This window comes from Falco punctatus, assembly GCF_963210335.1.
Source record: "Falco punctatus genome assembly, chromosome: 9".
NCBI lineage: Eukaryota > Metazoa > Chordata > Aves > Falconiformes > Falconidae > Falco > Falco punctatus.
The window spans coordinates 4,385,414-4,406,396 of NC_137589.1; the positions used below are offsets into that span (position 1 = coordinate 4,385,414).

Below are 20,983 nucleotides of genomic sequence, written 5' to 3' on the forward strand. Positions count from 1 at the left end.
TGTTATAGCCTCAAGATAAAGGAGGAAAAGGAACGCTGGCATGTTTTATTTGACACAAATAAGGAAAAACCCAACCTGTGGCTTGATTTCCGTTTGTTAGGTAACAGAATAGCTTGAAATAAGCCCATTTTTAGGTTACTAGGAAATTAAAGTTGCTGTCAGGCAAACAAATGATGTAGCTGCAAGGTAACATATAAATTCTGGATAATCACAAGTGCCTAAGTCTGTGCCGGAGAGTCAGGGCTAATAAACACTGGCAAGGGAACAGAAACGAACTTCAACACAGTCACTCCAGCAGCCAAGTATTCATGGACAGTGTCACATGTCAAGCAGAGGTGGGAAGAATGTGCATTTATTGAGTAATTTGAAATGTTGATAGGGTTGTGAACGGAGACCTCTCACTAGCAGCACAAAGACATGCACGCATGGTGTGATAAGCCTGCATCCAGCCTGAAACACCGACCAAGAAAAGGCGGGCTGAAGGTTCGTCAGTTAGATTTTCCCTTATGCTTCCCCTAAAAAATGAGTTGGTGTTTCACACAGAAGGATCTAGGCTCTTTCACCCCAATTTGCAGTAGCAATTAGCCTCACTGACTGCTGCCCTACCCTAGGGCACCTGAACTCCATGGGTACTGCATTTCTGCTTATCCAGCGTAACGTGCTGCTCTGGGGCATGTCCGCAGCCGCCTCGGTTTTTGTGAATGATGGACAACTAACCCTTGGCTTATATTAAGCCGATTTGGAAGCAAACATACCTGACAAAGTGATTAGCGCATTCAGGTGAGAAGAGGGCTCGCATATGTATTTGAAGGGCTATTTATTTTATCCGTCAGCTGTTTCCATTGCACCTAGGCTGGGGCAGCCCATAGCTTAGCCGTCATGCCCTCTGCCAAGGCAGGGAGGGAGGCAGCAAGCGAAGCGGGGAGCCAAAACACAGAGCTGTTATGTGCAAGCTAATAAATTTGTGTGAAATAACAGAAGTGTGAAATAAAAGAAGGATTTTTGTGAATTTGTGTGAAATAAAAAAAGTGTGAAATGAAAGAAGGATTTTTAGATTTGGTGCAAATCCCCTTGTATGCCAGATGTAGTAAGAACTACACTCCTCACTACAACCCTCTCTGCACAGCAATGCTTCGCTTGTTTAGGGCATTGGGTGTCCTTGATTCAGATACTCTCTGACTTGGAACACATTGATCGTATTACAGAGATGTGTTTGTTCCCTGGGTATGAAATACTTGTTAAAAATACTTCTTGCTGTTACTTAGATTCTGTGAATTTCAGAATTTCCCCTGAAACTGGAGTGTCGCTTCTGAAAGTGGTCTCTGTTTTGTGCTGTTGGAGACCTTCAGTGGAGCCAAGATGTCCTTGAGCACACGGTACGACTGGGACACTCTTGACTCTCTGCTTGGCCTTGGGCGAGTCCCTTACCTGTGTTCCTTGACGGGCAGGAGAAGCAGAAGGATAAAACTATAAATAACTGGGATTACTCAGGTGCTCAGAAGAACAGTGCAGAGTTGTAGGTCATCATGAAAAGGACACTGCTGAAATTATTAGCAACTGTGGTGCACATGACTTGGATAACAACAAACTGGAATGGACAGTGAAGTGTTTGCAAGGCTACACAGAAAGCAGGCTGCAACTGCAGCCAAATCCTGTGCACTGGAAGCGAAGGGAATTGTGTCTATCCAGAGGGCTTAGCACTGTCACTTCTAAATATTTTAATGACTTGGACCCCAGTATAATTTCAGAAAGACGATGGGGATCCTTTGCTTTTTTCCTACCCACAGAGTTTCATCTCCGTAAGGAAGGATCCCAGTCAGTGGGTAGCAAAGGCGCTGACATCTGAGACAAAAAGACAAATTAAGTCAGCTCAGAATTTAACTGAATGAATTTTCAGTTCACGATGACTAAACTCTCATGGCCAGTTCTTTAAAGCTTGAAAATGGTTTCCATCTTTTCCCCTCTGACAAAGACCTTTTGCGCTGACACCAAAGCAGGGACCTATGGGCAGCCTTTACATTTAAACTACGTTACTGAAAATAACAATCTGTGGAAAACGGGTTTATGCTTGGGCAGCAGGCTTTCAGGCGTGCTGGTGACGCTCCGCAGCCAGCTTATCTGTCGGGAAGCACGGAGGGTGAGAGGTAGGAAAGGCTGGGTTCAGGCCATGCTGCAGAAGCAGAAATCAACTTTCTGCTTGGTTCTCAGAGCCCAAGCCTGCACTGCGCGAGGCTGCCATGGGAATGGATTCAATTACACTGCAAGCTTTATTACAGAAATATTCAGCTGGGAAACCATAAGCAAACATTTTCAAACTTGATTCCCAAAGTTCTGTAAAAGGAGTTTGCAAGCGTTTTATGGTAGCCTCAGTATGTGATAAGAAAAGCAAATACTGAGTGGGACGGAGAGGAGCTTGATGTAAAAGCCCCTTTGCATCATCAAGCCCTTCTTCCCATTCGTAACCCACTCATACCAGTCACTTCTGCCCAATGTTATACGTACCAAGTACGAAGCCACTTTTGTCAAGATCAGTCCTTGCAACGCTGGCAGGAGCTGCTCCACTGATAAATTTTCTCTGGCTACTTCTGCTTACTTACCTCCTTCCTGCTTTATTATGTTAGATACTGATAGTCTTCCTCGACATTTATTTGGTGTCTTGGGCCATGCATCAGCAGGGCAGGACATCGGAAGCGTTGCAGAGTGACGCAGCTAAAGCCTCCCCAGCCGTTCCGTGCACGGATGCCCTCATGCGTTCCTGCGTGCCACCTCCAGCAGCGTGCCCGGTAGATGAAGTTTAGCCCTGGATTCATTCCTGATGACATCTGTGTTGTCTGCTTGCATATGTTCAAGATTAATGTTTAGGCTCTGATTTGTAATGAGTTCTAAATCTTCCTTTTAGCTGTCATGTAGTTTCCTTGTTCAACTAATTACGGTCACTCTCGGAAGAAGCCCACGTGCTGTGCGCAGGGCAGCCTGGATGGATGGAAAATGTTATTGTTAGGACAGATCGTTTCTAAAGGCCATCTCCCAAGTGAGGCCACTGCAGAGGACCCATGGCCACCTTTGGTCTGGCAGGGTTTTGCTCAGCTTGTGTTCCATCGAAGGCTTCTTCCCAATAGCAACAGTGGAAAAACAGTGTAAAATTAAGGAGTGTGATTTTTTGCCGAATCCCACCAGTTGGGTACCGATGGTGCGCATCTGTGGTGTACTAAAACTTAAGGGGTACTTCATGTTGGGGGGCTCTTCTACGTGTGGCTGCAGGAGCCGTGCTGGGAGCTCCACTGGAGCCCTGCTGGGAGCTGCACTGGGAGCTCTGCTGGAGCCCTGCGGGGAGCCCCACTGGGAGCCCTATGGGAGCCTTGCTGGGAGCCCCGCTGGAGCTGTGCTGGAAGCCCTATGGGAGATCTGTGGGAGCCCTATGGCAGCCCCACCGGGAGCCCTACGGGAGCCCCGCCGGAGCCGCCCGTGCCGCGCCACCAGGAGTCACTCTCGGCCGCCGGGCGCGCAGGCCCCGCGGGGGCAGGGCCGGCCAGGCCGGGCTGCGGGCGGCGGCGAGGCGCTGGCGGTGCCCTCCGCCCCTGCCCCCCTCAGCGCTGCCCGGCCTCGCTGTTCTTACATTTTTTATTATTTCGGTGCTTTTTTCCCCCCTCCCCGCCCCGGTGTTCATCCCTGGGGACGCCCACTCTGGACGGCGGCCGGGGTCCCTCCCCGCCTCACCTCGCACCGACCCCCGCGGGGCGCCGCCGCCTGCGCCCGGGGCGGGGGCCGGGGGTCCGCAGGTGCGGGCCGGGCCCTGCCTGCGCCGGCCCCGCTCAGGAAGTGACAAGCGCATTTCCTCCTCCCTCCCCGCCCGCCCCGCCCGCAGCACGGCGGCGGCGGCGGCAGAGGAGCGCGGCTCGGAGCGGCGCCCACAGCCGGCCCGGCCGGGCCGCGCCGCCGCCACCACGGTAAGCGCCCGGGCGGGGCCGCGCCGCGCTGTCATTCGCGGCGGGTCCCTGCGCGGGGGTCCCGCCGCGCCGCCCCGGGGAGGGCAGGGAGGGGGGCGCGGCGGACAAAGGGCGGCGGTGCGCCGAGCCGTGCCCGGGGTACGGGGCGGCAGGAGGGCAGCGGCGGCCCCGGGGTGGGTGGCAGCCCCGCCGGCCGCCGCGCACCCTCGGCCCCGCGGGAGCGGCGGGGCTCAGCGCTGCGGCCGGGCGGAGCGTGGGCTGGGGGCTTCCCCGCGCCTTTGTGCCGCCGCTTCGCGCTGCCCCCCCCCCCGCCCCGGGGCCGCGCGGGTGCCGCGGGGGGAGCGCGGGACGGGCGGGAGCCGCCGGGGGGGCCGCCGGGGCCGAGGCGGGCTGGGGTCCCCGGTGGGAGCCGGGGCCGAGCGGCCCCGCGAAGTTTGGCGTGTGGGGAGCGAGCCTTCCCCCCCCGGGCTCCTCCGCCCTTGCCTGCGGGATTTCTGCCTCCACAGGGACCAACACGTGCTTGCCTTTCCCCGGGCCGGCCGCGGCGTTTAACGGGGCTGAGACTCGGATGTCGGCGGGCTGGGTGTGACCCCCGGCCTGGGGGGTGCGATGGGGGGGCTGCACCCCGCGGAGCGGTGGGCACGGTGGGGCATCGCTGCAGGGATGCTGGGCGGCCCGGCCGCGCCGCCACCGCGGTCTTCACACCTGACACACACGGCATGTGGTGCGGGGGGGGTGCGGGCTGTGCCCCCCGCGGGGGTCCCCAACGCCACCGCACCCAGACACGGCAGCTCCCGCTGGCAAAAGTCCCTGGCAGCGGCTTGTCCTAGAAAGTCTTGCTTCTCCGTTCAGCGACGTCGGGTTGTTTGAATTACATGGTACGTGGAGGTGTCACGCACGGCGGTACGCGAAGATCTCCTGGGTTTCTCCTCGATGATGTTAAGATTTCCTGTGCTTGGCAGAGCAAGCGAGTTGGCGGCGGCGTGGTGCCCGGCGCTGGGTAGTGCCGCTGTCTTTCTGTGCCGTGTGGTCTCGGCAGGCGCTGGCGTACCTTGGCAGCGCATCCCCTCCTTAGGAAATCCTCTGGAGTAAAAAGTGAGCGTAATTTGTTATGAAAGAGGCTGATAGATGAAACTTCGGTTTGTGATTGAAACCAGATGTGCGTATTTTCCTTGCGAGTCCTCAAACAATAATAAAAGTCTGTTTTGACAGGTTAAAAACTACTTGCTAATTGCAGAGGTGGCAGCGTCTTGCGATAACGCAGCGAGAGCGCGGCGGGCGGTGGGCAGCACTGCCCACCCCTCCCCAGTATCGGTGTCTCCGAGCGCAGGAGCCTGCTGCCGCGTTCAAGTATTTACCAGGGCTTGGCTGAGGGCTGGAAAAAGAAATAAAGAAACCCCAAACCGACGTAGATAATGTTTCTCGAGAAAATATTTGGGGTGGGTCACGAAACAGATTAATTAGGGTGATAGTAAAAAAACCTGAATTTCAGAGCGGTTTGCTCTGTCCTTACCTGTCGTGGCTCACTAGGTTTGAAGAGGGCTTCTGAGCTATTTCTTTGTTTTCAGAAGTCCTCTGGAGCCTGGGGATGCTCGTGGTGGTGGGTGTGTTAGCCCCCGCGCTGGCACGGCTGGGCTCGGGGGTGCGGGGGTGGGGCCGATGGGGCCATGCTGGAGGCGCTTCGCTGGGAGGACACAGCCTCCTTGCTTTCAAAAGTCCAGGGGAGCAAAACCTAAGCAAAGTAACCTGCCGTGGAGTTGTTTCCTTCTCTCCACTTCAAAGGAGAGGACACCCCGCCGAGCACGGCCACGTGGAGCACGGCCACGCGTGCGGGCAGTTTTGCAGCGGAATCCCTGGATCCTGACTTTCTTGCTTCCAGGCTAAACCTAGAGGAGGGAGGGAAACTTTTGCGACTTCCAGCCCTGCACAGGGCCGAGGTGTCCAGGAACCGCGTCAGTTATAGAAAGCAGATGGCTTTGGGGAGGAAGATTGGGCTGTTGAATGCAAAACTTTGCATGGAAAATCAGGGCAGATCGAATCAGTAGATTTGTGTGAGTGAGATCCAGATTTTTATATATGGAGATCCAGCAGACTGTGGGACAGAGCCAGGCACCAATGTTATGCTAATTTTCAGGTACGGATACCTACATAAGTGAATACATGAGCATGAATATGCACACATGCAAATAGGTAAGCGCATACCAATAGAAATCTCCAAATCCACTTTGGTTAATTATATGTAATTAATTTTTAGTATCAAAGGCTTGCTTTGCTTTCAGCAAAGGCATAGTTAGAATGAGATGTACAACTTTTTGCTGAAACACCTGTAGTTCTGTGCAGAACAGGCGGGATGGACTGTGTCCTGAAGGAGAGTGCAGGGGGGTGAGGTTTATCCAATTTGTCCGTTTGATTATTGCTGGTTGACTTCTGGTTTCTCAAATGGCAGCTGCGCGGTTGGCAGCTGCTCTTCTTTCTTCCTTTCTTGTAATGTTGTGTAGAGTTTCTTTTCTTGATCTTCCTCAGGCTGGAGGTAGTTCGTACTTTCCTTGTAAAACATCGGTAGAAAAGAGGACGCCCCAGGTTGAAAGGGCTGATTTGGGCCTTGCTCCCTTCCCCCTCCTGTATCACATGGTTTGTAGAATGATTTTGCTGGGAAATAGTTTTAATGAACGTTAATCTGTGGCAGAGCAGACTTTGGACCGACGGGCTGGGGCAGGGCGAGGTGCCAGAGATGCTCACAGCTCTTTGGAGAGCTTAGCCTAGAGGAGTCGGTTCTCCTTCCCACGTCCCAGGGGAGGGAGAGGGGAAGCAGAGCCTTTGTATCAGGTCCGTACTCACCAAAACTCCCTCCTGGAGTGAAAATACTGCCAGAAAGACAAGCCCACATTTTATTCCCTTGCCCACGGGGGATCAGGCCAGCAGAGGAGCCGGGGAGGTTGCTTCTCTGTTAGCTCCAAGCTGTCTTCTTGGCTGACTGTTTTATTTTGCTCCTTTCTCTCCCAAAACGGGGAGGAGGAGGAAGAGGAAGCAAGCCTGCTGACTCAGGGAAACAGAACAACAACAACAACAACAACAAAATAATAATAAAAAAAGGAGTCCACCACGCAGCAGAGGGCTGTGTCTGTCGCCGTCTCGCGTGCCTGGTCCGATGCGGTGGTGGAGCGAGGCGGTGATGGCTGTTTGCTGGCAGCCTCCCCCGGCATGCCGCGGTTTGCGTTGCAGGGGTCCCCGCAGGGACGTGCAAAAATATCACCAAAACAACAGCTCCTCCAGTGCGTCTGCTCCCTGGAGAGCTAAATATAAACTAATTGGGCAAAGAGAAGGGAATTTTCCACCATGCTACTCATCTGTGCCTCCAAGCCTGCCGGGTCATTAAACGTGATGGGGCTGCTCCCCCCTGGGGAGCCCTCCCTGCCCCAGCCTGGACCCCGGCACGGCACGGCGTGAGGGCCACCGCTCTCTTTCGAGATGAGACCTTCCATAAATTCCTCGAAAGCGGTTGGGGCAGCGGCAGACCTGAACCCCGGAGCTCTGGTTCTGCACTCAAGTGTCCCTATGGGCAGTGGCCATGTTATAATTATGAAAGAGGACCTAGCCAAGGTCACTCTCCGTGTCCGCAGTCGCAGCCCAGCTGCCCACGACCCAGCTATTTGTGTAGAGCAGCAATGCAGAACGTGGCTCTGGTACAGTGAAGCGGAGAGCAGATCCTTGGGCTGTGTTGTTTTTCCAAGCTTTTACGAGTTGGCTGCCTTTAGAGAGACAAAAATTCCCAAGCAGGAGCTTTTTTTCCGAAGCCTCACCAAGCTGATGCAAGCTCTGATAGCGCAGGCTGTGGATGCGTGAGCCTTTAGTCATCAACAGGTGAAGTGGGTTTTGAAAATTAAGAAGTCCTGTCATGCAATTTATTTACAGCCAGCATTTCTCCTGGCTTTGTCTGGTTGACCCGTGAGTTTTGAAGCCTGTGATGTTTGATATGTTAGATATGCAAGATACTGCATCTTATGCCTCTAACATATGCTCTGTGAGATAAGTAAGATTTGATATGTTAGAAGTTTCTGTTGAAATGCACGGAAGGAGGAAACTGTGTTGGACTGAACAGGAGGAGCACCGAAGCCTGCACGAAGCACAGCTGCTCCTGGCACCGCAGGCTGCGGGTCCCTGCACAGAGGGTGAGGGGTACCTGGGCGAGGTTTGCTCTTTAATTGCCGTATTTAAGTAATATTTTAAGAACTGGTTGAGTGAGTGCAAAAAATCTGTTCTGGTGCATTGAGTTTCTATGCCACCTCCCCCCCTCCCCAAAAAAAAAACAAACCAAAAAAAAAAAAACCCAACAAACCAACAAAACATGCCCAAGGGAGACCTGGTCATGGTTTTTGCTTTTAGAGGATTAAATATAGCAGCAGCATTGGTGTCACTCCTCTGTAGTCCATTTGAAGCATCCCTCGGGCTATATCATTCCCTATATTTGCGGATCCTGGCCATAGCTTTTGCTTTCAGCAGCCGAAGTTCAGCTTGCGCTGTGCGGTAGGTATGGGACCTAGTGAAAGAAGAGTTCTACTTTGTGGCTGTTTCGTGCTTATATATCGTTTATGTCTCCTAGGGTTTGTTAAAAAAATAAAAAAATCTGGCAAACTTTGATCCAGCAGCTGGAAAACCTGTGTCCTCCTCTCTGCTCCAAACTAGCCCTTGAAAGGAAGGACCAAAAATCTTTTCGATGGTAGAGGAGGAGTGGGGCTGGGGGTGGGGGTGGTGCAGAATGGTGCTGCTGTCAGGGTGCATCAGCACCTTGCTTTGGTCCTGGCGGCCGTTCTGGACTGGGGGCATCGAGAGATGCACCCCTCGTCCTGCTGCCAAACCCAGCATCCCATGGATGACTTAAAGCACATCATGCGCTTAATTGCATTTAAGAAATTTCTTTTTTGTCCTTTCTCCCCTGACATCTCTTGCGGTGACCCGAGACAGGCCTTCGTGCTCCTCTGCCTCAGTTGCCCCAGTTGTACAACCACTGTCATCGCTGCTCTGTGCTGCTGGGGTATGTTAGGGAAGGAAAATGGCCTTAATGAAGGCAACTAGTCTTGTCTCTGGATAGGGCAGCCTAGCTGAGCAGATGGGCCGGGTGGCGGTAGCAATTCCTTGTTTCAAGTGATGTGGGAAAGTCACATTAACTGTGAGTTTTGTATTTGTGTGCTTACCTTAATGTTAGTGCAAATAGCCTCCTGGTGTGCTGGGTAATAGTTGTCGGTGCTATAAAATTACTTCAAGTATATATATTATTAACTCTGTTATTGCATGCTTTTTTTCCTGTCCCAGCTGTTACAAATTAATATTGTATAATATTTTTGAAAGGACACGTCTTAATACTATTAAATAGATGCCAAAAGCTACAATTGTATGCCAAAGCTGAGGCTCCGTTAAAATTATAAAGATAGAGAAAGCATTAAAAATATCCACGTTTGGGTTTGTAGCCTCTCTGTTAATTCAGAAGAAGATTGTCTCTTTGTTGGACTATCAGCTGTGCTATAATTGAAATGCAGTGCAATGGATGGTACTTCTCAAAGTGAAAGCGTCATGGTTAATGAAGATTTACAGTTACCGACAGCTTCGTTTAGAAACTGTCACCCACTTTTTTGGTTGCGTGTGGTTTATGGTGTTGATAGAAGATTACGTTTCCCGTGGAGGTTTCGGGTGGATTGTTAAGTATTTTAAACTTAATTAAAAAAAAAAAAAAGCAGGCATCTCTCTAGTGTGATGGATTGCACTGCTGGTGCCCTCGCTGTGCCGGTCTCTGGCGTACCCCCGCGACACACCGTGAAGGTGGCGGGTTAGAAAGGAGCCGTGTTAGAGCAGCAAGAAGAGCCCGGCAGGCAGCGGCGGGGCTGCGCTGCCCGCCCTCACTCCAGGTCCCGGCACATGCCACCCTGGGGACCACGCTGGGAGGTGGGGCTGGGGGATGCGGGGGTGCAGCAGCAAACTGGGGGCACAGGGCAGTGAGCCAGGAGAGCCGCGCTCCGGCAGGCTGCTCTGTCGATCACCGGTTTTGGTAATTTCCCCAATTAGTTCTTGCTGGAGCTTGTCTTTTAGAAAAGCCATCCAGGGCAAAGATAAAAACGTAGCGCTGATTGAAAACCCACCGCAGTCGTTTATGGTGCCGGTAACTTCTTGCAATGATTATTGTCTGTGCTGTTCAGGAAAACATTGCGCTTCGCCCTTACGCTGAACCTGCGGCGCTGGGTGCTGGTGCGCTGCCCGCCTGCTCCCTCCCAGGGACCTGCTCGGCCCCCCCTTCCCCCCCTGACGGTGGCCAGGTCATCCCTGAGCAGTCACCGCTCCACACGCCCCCGAGTCCTGCGCTGTACCCGTGTCTTCGAGTCCCTCAGTTACTGCTGGGGTCTCCCCAGACCTCAGTCACACACGGCAGAAGGCTCTGGATGCCCGTGGTGGTTCGTGCAGCGCACAGAGGCAATGCCACCTCTTCTCCTCCTGGATATCCCAATTTATCCAGCCTACAGCCGTGCCTCCGTGTGCCTTGGTAACCCCCCGCGCAGCGCAGGAGCCTGGGGACGTGCCCCCTGCCTTTGAGGTGAGTGTCTTTTAAGCAATTTATTTTTTTAAGACGTATCTTAACATCTTGGTTAAAAACTGTGCTGGGTGGCTTCCCTCCGTTCTGTGTTGTCGAGTTGTTCTTCTCTGTATTTCGTGCTCTGCCAGCCTCGGGTCACTCACACAGCGCTGATTTTCCTGTTTCCTTCCCAATTACTGCCAGAAGTATTATATGGCAAAAAGTGAGAGTCTAGATTCTGTTGAAGCCAGTATTGACAGTTTATTTGCGGGTCTGTTTGAGATGTATCACTTACAAGAGTCATCAGTAGCCATCACCCACTTCTGCGCGCTTTGGCCAAGTCTTGTTTTACCAGCGCTGCCTTTTCCCGGCACACAGACACGGAGCGAGGCGAGAGCTCTGTTCTCGGTGGTGGTCGTTGTGTTCCTGACTCTCCATGCTTGGCCTGGACCCTGAGCCTTGCAGGGCTCCTGTTCGCGGGCCATCACGTGCCACGCTGGCGTGTGCCTCTCCTTTGGGAGCATCGGCGCTGATGGCTCCAAAGATTTTTTGGCACAATTTTAGAAAAGTTGAAGGTGTAAATTACTTGGAGCTGTTGTTTAAGAAAGACCTGTATTTAGTGCCTGCTGCTTAATATCATCCCAGGTTACTCTGGACAAACGTGACTGTATCGTTTTACTTTCTCCTCAAAGTATATATTGACCGTTTCTCCCTTTTCTGCATTGTGGCTGGTGTTCCTGCTGTCCTTCCTGGCTGTGGAGCGATGTTGTCAGTGGGACTTCTCGGTGTCCTTATTGTCTGTAAAAAAAATCTTCACCTTGTTTTCTAACAGCCTGATGTTTAACTTGCAGTCTTACACATTTTAAGGTGCTGTCATCATTTTAGAGACTTGATTTACAAATTCCAGGATTCCTTAATTCCTTCCCTCACTGGTGTGGCGAGTTGATCGGCACTTTTCCCTGTGAGGAAGGTGGACGTTTTTGCCATTGTTTGTAGTGGGCAATTGTTCATGTTTGTGCACTGACAAAATGCCTGCGCGATTCCCTTCCCGACAGCCTGCTGGCAGCTCTGGAGCCGGGATGGGATGCAGCATTTAGCTCGGTTCTCCTCAGGATGCCGTTTCAGGAGGGGGCTTCGTGGTTCACACTGTGCCGGTGCGGTGTCCAACCCCGCTGTCGTTTGGGCTTCCCATTTCCATGGCTCGGAGGAATTAATCTGCTTCTCCTCCAGATTTTCACCTGTGGGGTGGGAGGAAGAGGGATGTTTGGAGACTATCCAGAGATGGGGAGTCTTGGGGTGGAAAATGCAGATATTTTTTTATTTATTTTTCTCCTTTTACTGCATGCTCACACTGTCATAAATGAGCTCGAGGAAGGCTGGACAGGATGGTGTTTCTGCCAGCCCAAATAAAAGCAGGGACTGTTTTCGTTTCCACTTACTTTATTTATTTATTTTTTTTCCTCATCTCTGAGACAGGCTGCAAAATCTGGGCTTTTATGGGTGCCAAGCTATAGTGGGGCTCATCCTGCCCGGCTCCAGCTGTGTGGGAATTGGGCATCTACAGGCTTCGAAGCATCCTGACACTAGGAGATTTGTCCTGTGCCTGAGCAGTAGTGCCCCGGCTGGGCGATGGCGTGGTGGGCTCGCCGCAGCGCGGGGGGAGGCTGCCCACCCTCAGGGAGCCCCTGCCGGAGCCAAACCTGCAGGAGGTTCGGGCTCTACGTGCTGCTGACACCTCGCAGGAGCTGCGAGTGTGTTACAGCAACAGATTCTGTATTATTCCAGCCTCGCAAGCGTCTCCCTGCGATATTAAAAACATCAGCTGGAACCCAAGGCCAAACTCTCGATGAATGACTCTGTGGAAATGCTGTCGGGCGCGTTTCGGCACTGCTTGGGCTTTGATTTAAACGGGTAAACACGGTGAGTGGGTGTTTGCTTTGACTTTCCTCATAGCAAAAGACTTCCTTTGAAGGAGGGTGAAGCCTCCAGTACTGTTCCCCATGGCAGCATTAGACCCTTCTGCCCGCGGCTTGGTGCTAGCGATGCCTTCGCTGCATGCCCGGGCTCCGTGCTGCCGGGCTTCCCGTTTCCCCAGGCTATCGGGGATGCCTCGTGCCCAGGGCTGCGCTCACAGGTACCAATAACCCTCACGGAGCCTGGGTTCTCCGTCTGGATGCAGTGTGGTCATCCCAGTTGGAGATGATGCTGTGGGACATCCTTGGCTTTTGAAGGCATCTCCTCTTGCTTGTCCCACACTCTTAAGCTCCCCTTGAAGTTTCCCGGGATCGCCTCCAGCTTTGGCTGCCCTGGGCTTACATGTCAGAGACAGCCTTCGCCACACGGTGGGTGAGTGCTGGAGGAGGCAGGATGGGTGCAGCCCATCCTTTCCTTGCCCTGCCGCATTAGGGAGACCCTCCTTCTCCTCCTCACACGTTCCCCCGTCCCCACCACAGCTATCAAAACCGGCTCCTTGGCAGCCCATGCACATAGGAACCGTCTTCTGGTAACAGATTGTTATGTATTTAACGAACCCGAGGAAAACAAGAAATTTGAAGGCTGCGGGGCGATACAAGTTTGCTGTTCAGTCTGCCAAATTCACGCTAATTCAGACAACTCACAGATGTTTGGCTCCTCGTTCGTTGAAGAGATTTATGTAAGATGCAGGGCTTGGAAGTTTACTCCCAGAGAGACGGAGGTGGCAGCGTGGGCAAAAGTTTCCCAGCCCCGGAGGGCTCCTTCCCTCCCTCGGCAGCCGCACCGCTGCTGTACCTCCCCCTTGCCAGTGTTGATGGCAACGAATGGACAAACAGCAGGGAAATGTGCCTTTCAGTCGCTAGGAGGATTAATAAAGGCTCTAGGTTTGTCTTTCAGGAGCCAAGGAGCTCTTTGAAAGCTGTTAGTCAGCTGAGGAATGAAACCCCAGAGATTGCCCAAGAGCTGGAGTGCTTTGGCCTAATGCAAACAGTGGTCTTGTAGGGTTTGCAGGTGACGGCAGGCACGTGTGGTGCCCTGTGTGGGTCTGCTGAAAGCATCTGAGGCTCTTAAAATGTTGCCTGCCTTGTGCAGGTGGATACTGTCAGGTTTTGGGGAAGGTCTAAGTGCTCATTTTGCTGGGCTTCACGTGAGGTTTCTGCAGTCTTCGGGTGTTTCTCCGTAAAGGGGAAGTGGAAGGAGATGGTGGGAAGTCCGGCAATCGATGCGTACCTCCAGTATTTCCCTGCTTTGAATTCTGGCGTTTCTTTAGGGGCCGTCAGCCTCTACCGATTCTCCAGCTCAGCCTTGAAACAGGGAGAAATCGGGCTTGCCAACGGTATCCAAATCTGTTCTGAGAGCGACGACGGTGTTCTGGCGCTTGGCAAGCTTTCCTCACTTACCCTGCAAGATGTCCCAGATCTTGCTCGTGCTTGGTCCGTGGCGTGGGTGGGTGGTTGTTACAGTCCGCGTTGCCCTGCTGAGCTCGCTTTGTGGCTCCGAGGCGTGCTTCTCACAGAGACCCCAAGAGCTCTGGAGCAAGCAAGGAAGCCCAAGCTGGCCAAGAAGCCCCTCTAGCCCTCAGAGCATTATTATCTGGCTATAAGTAGGTGGACGTCGTCTTATAGAGGTAGGTATTACGATGGGTTTATGTGCTGTTTGGAATTGTTCATGCTTGAGAAGTGAGTCTGTAAAAATGGCACGGTGCGGCTGCGTTTACTGTCTCTGTCTCAGACACTTCAGGTTGTGTATGGGAAAAGAATATAAGGAAGAAGAAACAAGAGTTATTTTTTGTGTCTGTTTACTAGAGCAGCACGCTCTGAGCGGTAATTAAAAGTAAACCTGGGCTCTGCTGGCTTGTTCAGCATCCCTCGTTGTTGAGATTAAGCAGCCAAAGCAATTCTCAATTCAGCAATTCCTCAGCTTTTGGGAGCGTGGCCAACACTCACAGTGTCTCACAGACCATTGCAAATTCTTGTAATAAATCTCACAATTGGGGGAAGAGGAAAAAAAAAAAAAAGGCAGAAAGGTGAGATGGCTGGTTGGACCAGCAGGCTGGAATGCTGCTGCTGCTTCAGCTGCTCTTCTCCAGAGACAGCCCTTGGTCCATTATTAGCAATATTGCTTGGAAATACTATTCAAAATTAGAAGCAGTCCCCTAATGAGCGGATTAGGCAGCGATTACTGGTTTGCTGAAAGAGAACGTGCCATTTCTACGGTCGCTGGGACTAAGAGCATCCTGTAGGGTGTGTCTGTATGGCCCGCGTGGTGCCATGCGACAATATCAGCAGTGTCTGTCCCCAAGCCAGCGTGGCTGCTGGGAGGGCTGCGTTCCCATGGGGCTCCCCGGGGACCAGTCCTGCTGGGGGAAGGTGCTGGGCTCGTGGGGCTGAGCTGCGCTGTGTGCCGCTCCTGGCACCGCAGCGGCTGTGGGCGAAGCCGGCCCCGGCGTCGCTGGGTGGTGGAGCGATGTGCTGGGGGTGCACCCTGAAGCTGGAGCAGCTGGTCAGCCTGTGTGCGCGGCCAGCTGGGGAGCCATCCCTTTGGAGGTTTGGGGCTGGTCCTCCGCAAAAATTCGGTGCAGGCTGGATGTGCAGCCAAGAGGTGCTGGAGACCCCACGTTAGTGCTCCAAGCGTGCACGCCCTTCGCTTTGGCTACCAGGCATGTGGTTTTGTGCAGGGAGCTGGGTCCTGCGCAGTCACTTTGCACGTCTCATTGGCACCTCTCCGCTGGAGACCAGTAGTCTCCAGGCTCACACCTCTCGCTTGCCGGTTGCTGTTTTGCAATGACTAATTTTGCTCTCTTCTTTTCCTTTTCAGTTGCCAGGGAGGAAAAGGCAAAGTCACTGCCAGCACCATTTTCTTCAAGCTAAGATGTTGAGACAAAGCGCCTCTGCCCTTGCCCTGTCCTTTCAGTCCCTGTCGCTGCTGGTGTGTAAGGGAGTCCTTCCCCTGCCACTCCTGTTTTCCCTAAGAGCACGGGGGCAATAAACCTGATGTGTTTTACTCAACTAGATGGTGTGGAATTTTCCTTAATTGCTCTTGTTCTTTTTGGTGAGAGCTTGCCCGCAGACGAGGTCCAACCCGAATATGTAGGTCTGGGTGTGAGCTTGGATTTCAGGCTCTCCGCGGGGGGCTGGGGCTGTTTGGACGCGTGGTCTGGGGCTCAGGGTGCTGGCGACCCGCTGCCTTGCATGACTGTTGTCGGTTTGAGGCGGTACCCAGGCACTTGGAGCAAGGGATTGGATTGAAAGAATAGATTTTTATTTGCTTAGTAATTAATTTATGGTGGTGGGCAGGAGCCCGGTACATCTGTTGTTCCTGGTAGCAAGGTTGCATGTGGCCATCCGTGGTGGCTGCACGTGGTATTGGCTGTTCCTAACGTGGCCCCTCGAGGTGGGTGCTGGTGCAGTGAACCTCGGGCTCCTTCTGCCTCTGGATTTTATTAGTGGTGGCTGTAGAGGTCGGCTTCATCTGGGCTGTCCTCTACTGGGACAGAGCAAAGCTTTGCTGGGAGCAACACGCCGTGTTAGTGAGAACCTCCATTCCTGCGTGGAGCTGTTGGTTGTAAGCGGCGAGGTGATGCGGTTCTCAAAGCCACGCAGACCTACGGAGCGATGCTCCCCTTAAACACAGCCCATTACTGCTTTCCCCTTTCCTATGGTGGCCATTAAAAGTGTGAAGTGTAGGCATGTCTTTTACTTATTAGTTAATGCTGAAAGTGTGTCTTTATCTCGTTAGCCCCGGAAAAGTCTAGTCTAGCTGTGAGCAGGAGGCAGAGGAAGACATTTCTTTACTCCTTCTCTTTGGCTGGTGATTTCCAGGTACCTGGAGCATGTGGTGAGCTCAAGCCCTTGCCGGGCAGGAGGGGAGTGCCGTGCGGGACGCGTGGTCTCCGGCACCGGAGCCCTTCTCCCACCTCTCGGCAGGACCGTGTTTGCCCGTACAGGAGCTGGGGAAGACCCTGTGGAGCAGGAGGCGGTGGCTGCAGGCTGGGGGCGAGACGGGGCAGTGCTGCAGCCTTTCTGCTCCGAAGGCTGGGCAGCCTGGGGCAGCGCTTTCCTCTTGACAGGCTCCCAAGGGGACGATCCTGGCACGGCTGCATCCGTGGAAATTTCATCTTTTGAAGTCACGTGCGCTGACTCATGATCCTGTTTACTCAGGACTAGTCCGTGGGGCATTTTCAGAGTGTAAAGACTTCTTCTTGGGCCCTGAATGGCATCTTTTGCGTTCATAGGAGGTTTTTACCCCGTAAATAGAATCAATAGTTGCTGATGATGTGGAAGAATGCACAAGCAAGGGGAGCAAGCTGTCCAGAGCGGACCACCTCTCAGCCCTGCTGCAGAAGGCAAATTATTGCTGGAGTGAGGAAATGAGCCCACACCTAGCTACATGAAAATGATAGGGTTCAAGGACTTGCCCAAATTCATGATGCAATAAACCAACAAGTTGAAGAGGTACCTCTTGGCATTGTCCAAAGCGCTGGTGGTGAGCCAGGCTGTGCAGTGAGGAGATTCAGTGTAGCCCCAGATCCCTCCTAAGAAGCAGAAGGATGGGCAGGGGGGCATGGCTTTTAGTTTGGATAGAATCGCAACATGATGCTCTGTAGAAAGCCTTAAACCCCGCAGTTTTCAATTGCAGTAACTAGTTTTGGCTATTTCCCCAAATTCCGTGGAAGTCACCTGCAGTGTTTGGAGCAGGGCTGGCCGGCTGCGGTGTGCCTGGGCTCCGCAGCCGTGTGTCCACACGGAGCAATGGAGCTCTGCCTAGCGGGAGGGGAATTTCCACGGAATTGGTGAGAGAGGGAGGGCAGCTGAGCCTTAGAAACAGGTTTGGCCTGGAGGGATTAGGTTTGATTCTTCAGACCTGTGGGTCTAAACTGTGTTAAACTCTGCAAGCGCAGCGGCTCTTCGCTCAGCCCATCGTTCTCTGCTTGGAGGGGCCAGGTTGGCGTTTTCCACTGCTGAGCTGCATTTGCTGCTTTTCCCCTTGGAGAGGTGTTTATATCAAAACTGCTCCTCCTGTCCTCGGTCATCTTCGTTGCTCCTTTGGTGACATTTGCAACTTCTGAACTGGTGTTAGTGAACCCTTGGGGCAGCGGCTGCCGGAAGATGCGCTGAGCCGGGAGACTCGGCTGGCTCCAGCCTTGCCCCCCGCAGCACTTTGTGCCTTGGTGCAGCATCAGCGCTGGCTCTCCGGACCTGTACAGCCCACGTTCATGGTGTGGGAATGGGAATGGTTTTTGCTGAGCCAAAGCGTGCTCTGGGTTGCACTGTAGTGTTTTGGAATGACCCTGCTGGTGGTGATGGAGCCAAGCCCGCAGCTGCGCCGAGGTTGAAGGCTGGGCTTGGGTGTTTGTCCTTCCTCCTCTTTCACAGCCTGGGAGGGATTTGGAAGTGGCTGCAAATCCTCCGCCCGGAGAGGGACGGGCAGCTCTTGTTTTCATTCAGAAAGTAAAGGTCAGGAATGCTTCCCTTTTTCTTCTTGCAGGGGTTTAAGAAAACTTGCTGTGCAGGCAAAAGGGGGTGTGTGGGCATTTCTCCAGGCACAGCCCAGGGAGCCGTGCTGGGGCATGGTATAAGAAGCGGGGTCCTACGTGGGTCGTGGCTTTTTCACTGAAGGCTTTGAGCAGCGTTAAAGATTCAGCAGGGGCGGGTGATTTATGTTCTGAGAGCAGTCCCGCTGTGCTGCTTGCAAGGTGTATCAGTATGCAAAATACGGCTACGGCTCCTCGTTCCCGTGTGCCCTTTCTGCCTGTAAATAGGTTTTGTGTCAGCGTGTGTGTCTGGAGATGGATTATTTGAGCCGGACGGGGGTTGAATGTTTTCTGTGCAGGGGGTGGTGGAAAGCAAGTGGAGACCTGTGTGATGCTGATCCTCAGTTGTCCTCACGAAGAGTCCTGCTTGAGGGTCAGGTGTATGGGTGCATGGTGGTGGTTACTGCTCAGGCTCCCTCCAGCCATGGCAGAGCATCCGACAGACAGTTTGCTAAATCCGAAGGCCTTTTCCAGGCATTTCAGTGTAGCAGGTGAACAGGGTCTGGTGGTGGCTCGGCAGCTGTGTGGTGCTTGGAGTCTGCTGCGGTGGCACCAGTCATGGTGCGGGGAGTGGGACCGCCCTGCAGGAAAGGGCTGTTTGCCCACGGTGAGCAGCTCTAGGGCTGCCCTCCTTGCTGGTACCTTGTAAGGAGCATCTTTGTTCACAAGCATTACCTTTGGTGCCTATGGATGAAAGTTGGATCGTCTGACTTACTCTTTTTGCAGTGCAGGTTTTTTTCCAAACCCAGCTCCCAGTTGCTGCAGTACTGTCCAGAAGGCAGCTCAGAGAGAAAACTCTTTCTACCTCTGCAACTGCAAAGATCACCTGGGCTTCTGCCCGGTCTGTATTTTGAAGCAATACCCATGGAAAAAGCATGGTTTGCTAAAATTTGGGGGCTTCCATGTACTAGCGCTGCTGGTGGGTGCTCCATCCAGCTCAGGAGATTGTGTCAATTGCAGTGACCGTGGCCCAGGTCTGAACTTAACCTTGACGGTGGGATGAAGATAGTTCCTTTTTCTGATTGTAAAAGAGGAAATGCATTTCTTAAAATAAAGGATGGTCCCTGAAGAGTATCTTTTTATTAGCATTTGTATGTGTGAAAGCCTCCAGTCTGCAAATACACAGTAGTTTCCTCCTCAGTCAATAGGGAGCCCGTCCTGGGTCTGCAGAAGCGTTTCTGTCCCGCAGCACTTGTTTGCATGGAGAGGACGTGACGGGGCAGGACCGCGCTGGGTCACGCCGTGCGTCAGGAGCCCGGTGAAGCAGGATGCAGAGCCAAAGATCACAATTCACTGGAAAGTTTGCCTTTTCATTGCAGTTTTTCAGCGGGGAGGATTTCAAAACGCAACCCAGGTGGTAGTTAAAACAAAAAAGCCCAGAGCTAAGAGTGCGCCTGGGACCGGACGCTGGGTGGTGCGAACTGCCAGCTCGCCAGCGGATGGCTGCGTTATCGTTAGGGTTGTGTTAATTGATTGCAGGAGATGCAGCGGAGCGGGGCGAGGGGAGGTGCGAGGTGGGCGAGGGGAGGTGTGAGGTGTGCGCTGCAGCCCGTCCGGCCCGGGCAGGGAGCGGCTGCCTGTACTTGCCGCGGTTCCTGCCTGCTGGCTGCTGCCTGGGTGTGTAGAGGAGTCTGCTGCAGCAACATTAACCATTACCTTAGGGAAAGATAATTATTCGTGAAGAAATCATACCCCGTTAACGAGGAGCCCTGCTTAACTGCTTTCATGCTGCTCCGAATGCTGCTTTGATCTTCGCTCCCCGTGCTGCCGCCGTGCCGGCGATGGCTCCGGCGTCCTCCCCAGCGCAGTGAGTCCAGGCCCTGCGGCGAGCATCCCTTCGCTGTGTCGGGAGCAGGGACAACCAAGGTTTTGGCGGATAAAAACCTAAACTCGAGTGTTTCTTGGCCCCGTCCCCTGCTTTAGCCATCTACGGTGTGGCGCAGGGGAGCAGGAGGGCACTGCCAGCTCTGCGCCGGGGCTTTCCCCAGTGCTGAGGGAAGGCTGGAGCCTCCCAAAAAGCCCCCTGCTCCTCATCCTTGGTGGGGGGGGTTAAATCTGGCTCAGCTCCCCCGGCTTGGAGGCATGCGCTGGGGTCTCAGCACCTCTCCTCTGCTGGAGGCTGCTGGCCCTGCAAGTTTGTCCAGAGGGGATTTTTCCTTAGGGAATGGGAGCTGTGTGCTGGCAGCCGGCTCAGACATCAGCATGGGCAGATGCTGCTCTGCTGCCTGGGCTCAGTCCGTGGCTCAGCCACGGTGCCTGGTGGAGCTCAAACTTCAGGGAGAGCACTCATGAGAAAGAAAAGGAGATGAGCTGGTGAGGATGGAGCGCTGCGCAGCTGCTGGCAGTGCTGCATTGGTGCTGCTGGGGCCCTGTACCGGTGCTGGGGATCTTACTGTAAAACGCGGGAGGCTTCAGCAGTGAGCAGGCCACCAAGCACTGCTTATTTTCCCCTGTATTGCTGTTTATGTGTCACTTGTTCCTCACTTCCATGCATCTTTCATTTGTCCCCATCTGTTCCCTGTTACGTGCAGGGAGCTTTTGCGGGAGCATCCCCTCGCCCCGTGTTTGTTCAGAGCCTGGTGTCAGCAGCCATGCCTCCTCAACGGCACCTCTAGGTTTTGCTGCGTACCCATGTATCTGATGCAAGGACCATCAAAATACAGAATGTAATATTCCCACGGACCTTATTAATGACTGCACAGCAACTCTTTCTGCTTGCTCCTGGAAAACAGTGTGGTGTCCCCGAGCTGGCCCCAGCACAGAGCTGGGGGAGGCTCCTCAGCATAACCTCGGGGCTCTGTGTGCTGTAGCAGAGCTGTCTGAGCTGCCTGCAGGATCACCCGGGGGGGGGGGGGTTAGTCCTGTGGAGATGGGCACACATTGCTGTGTTAGTCAGCTGGTCCTCCAGCCACCCCATCCTCCCTCAGGTCATGCTTTGCTTGCATGAAAAATTGCACAGGTGCAGTGCTG

The 20,983-nt window shown here is 53.5% G+C and overlaps 1 protein-coding gene across 5 annotated transcripts in view; it reads left to right on the forward strand.

Annotated features, from left to right (window-relative positions):
* The first annotated feature begins 3,846 nt into the window (after window positions 1–3,846).
* The window catches only part of FAM53B (family with sequence similarity 53 member B), a 54,177-nt gene continuing 37,040 nt past the window's right edge, over window positions 3,847–20,983 (forward strand). For 2 of the 5 annotated variants that reach the window (XM_080403157.1, XM_080403153.1), the window contains exon 1: window positions 3,847–3,947. The gene's annotated coding sequence lies outside the window, so the exon portion shown is untranslated. Of the gene's footprint in view, window positions 3,948–10,345; window positions 10,528–12,291; window positions 12,427–15,297; window positions 19,821–20,983 lie in introns of all 5 variants that reach the window. The other 3 variants (XM_080403156.1, XM_080403155.1, XM_080403154.1) reach the window with 3 other exon arrangements.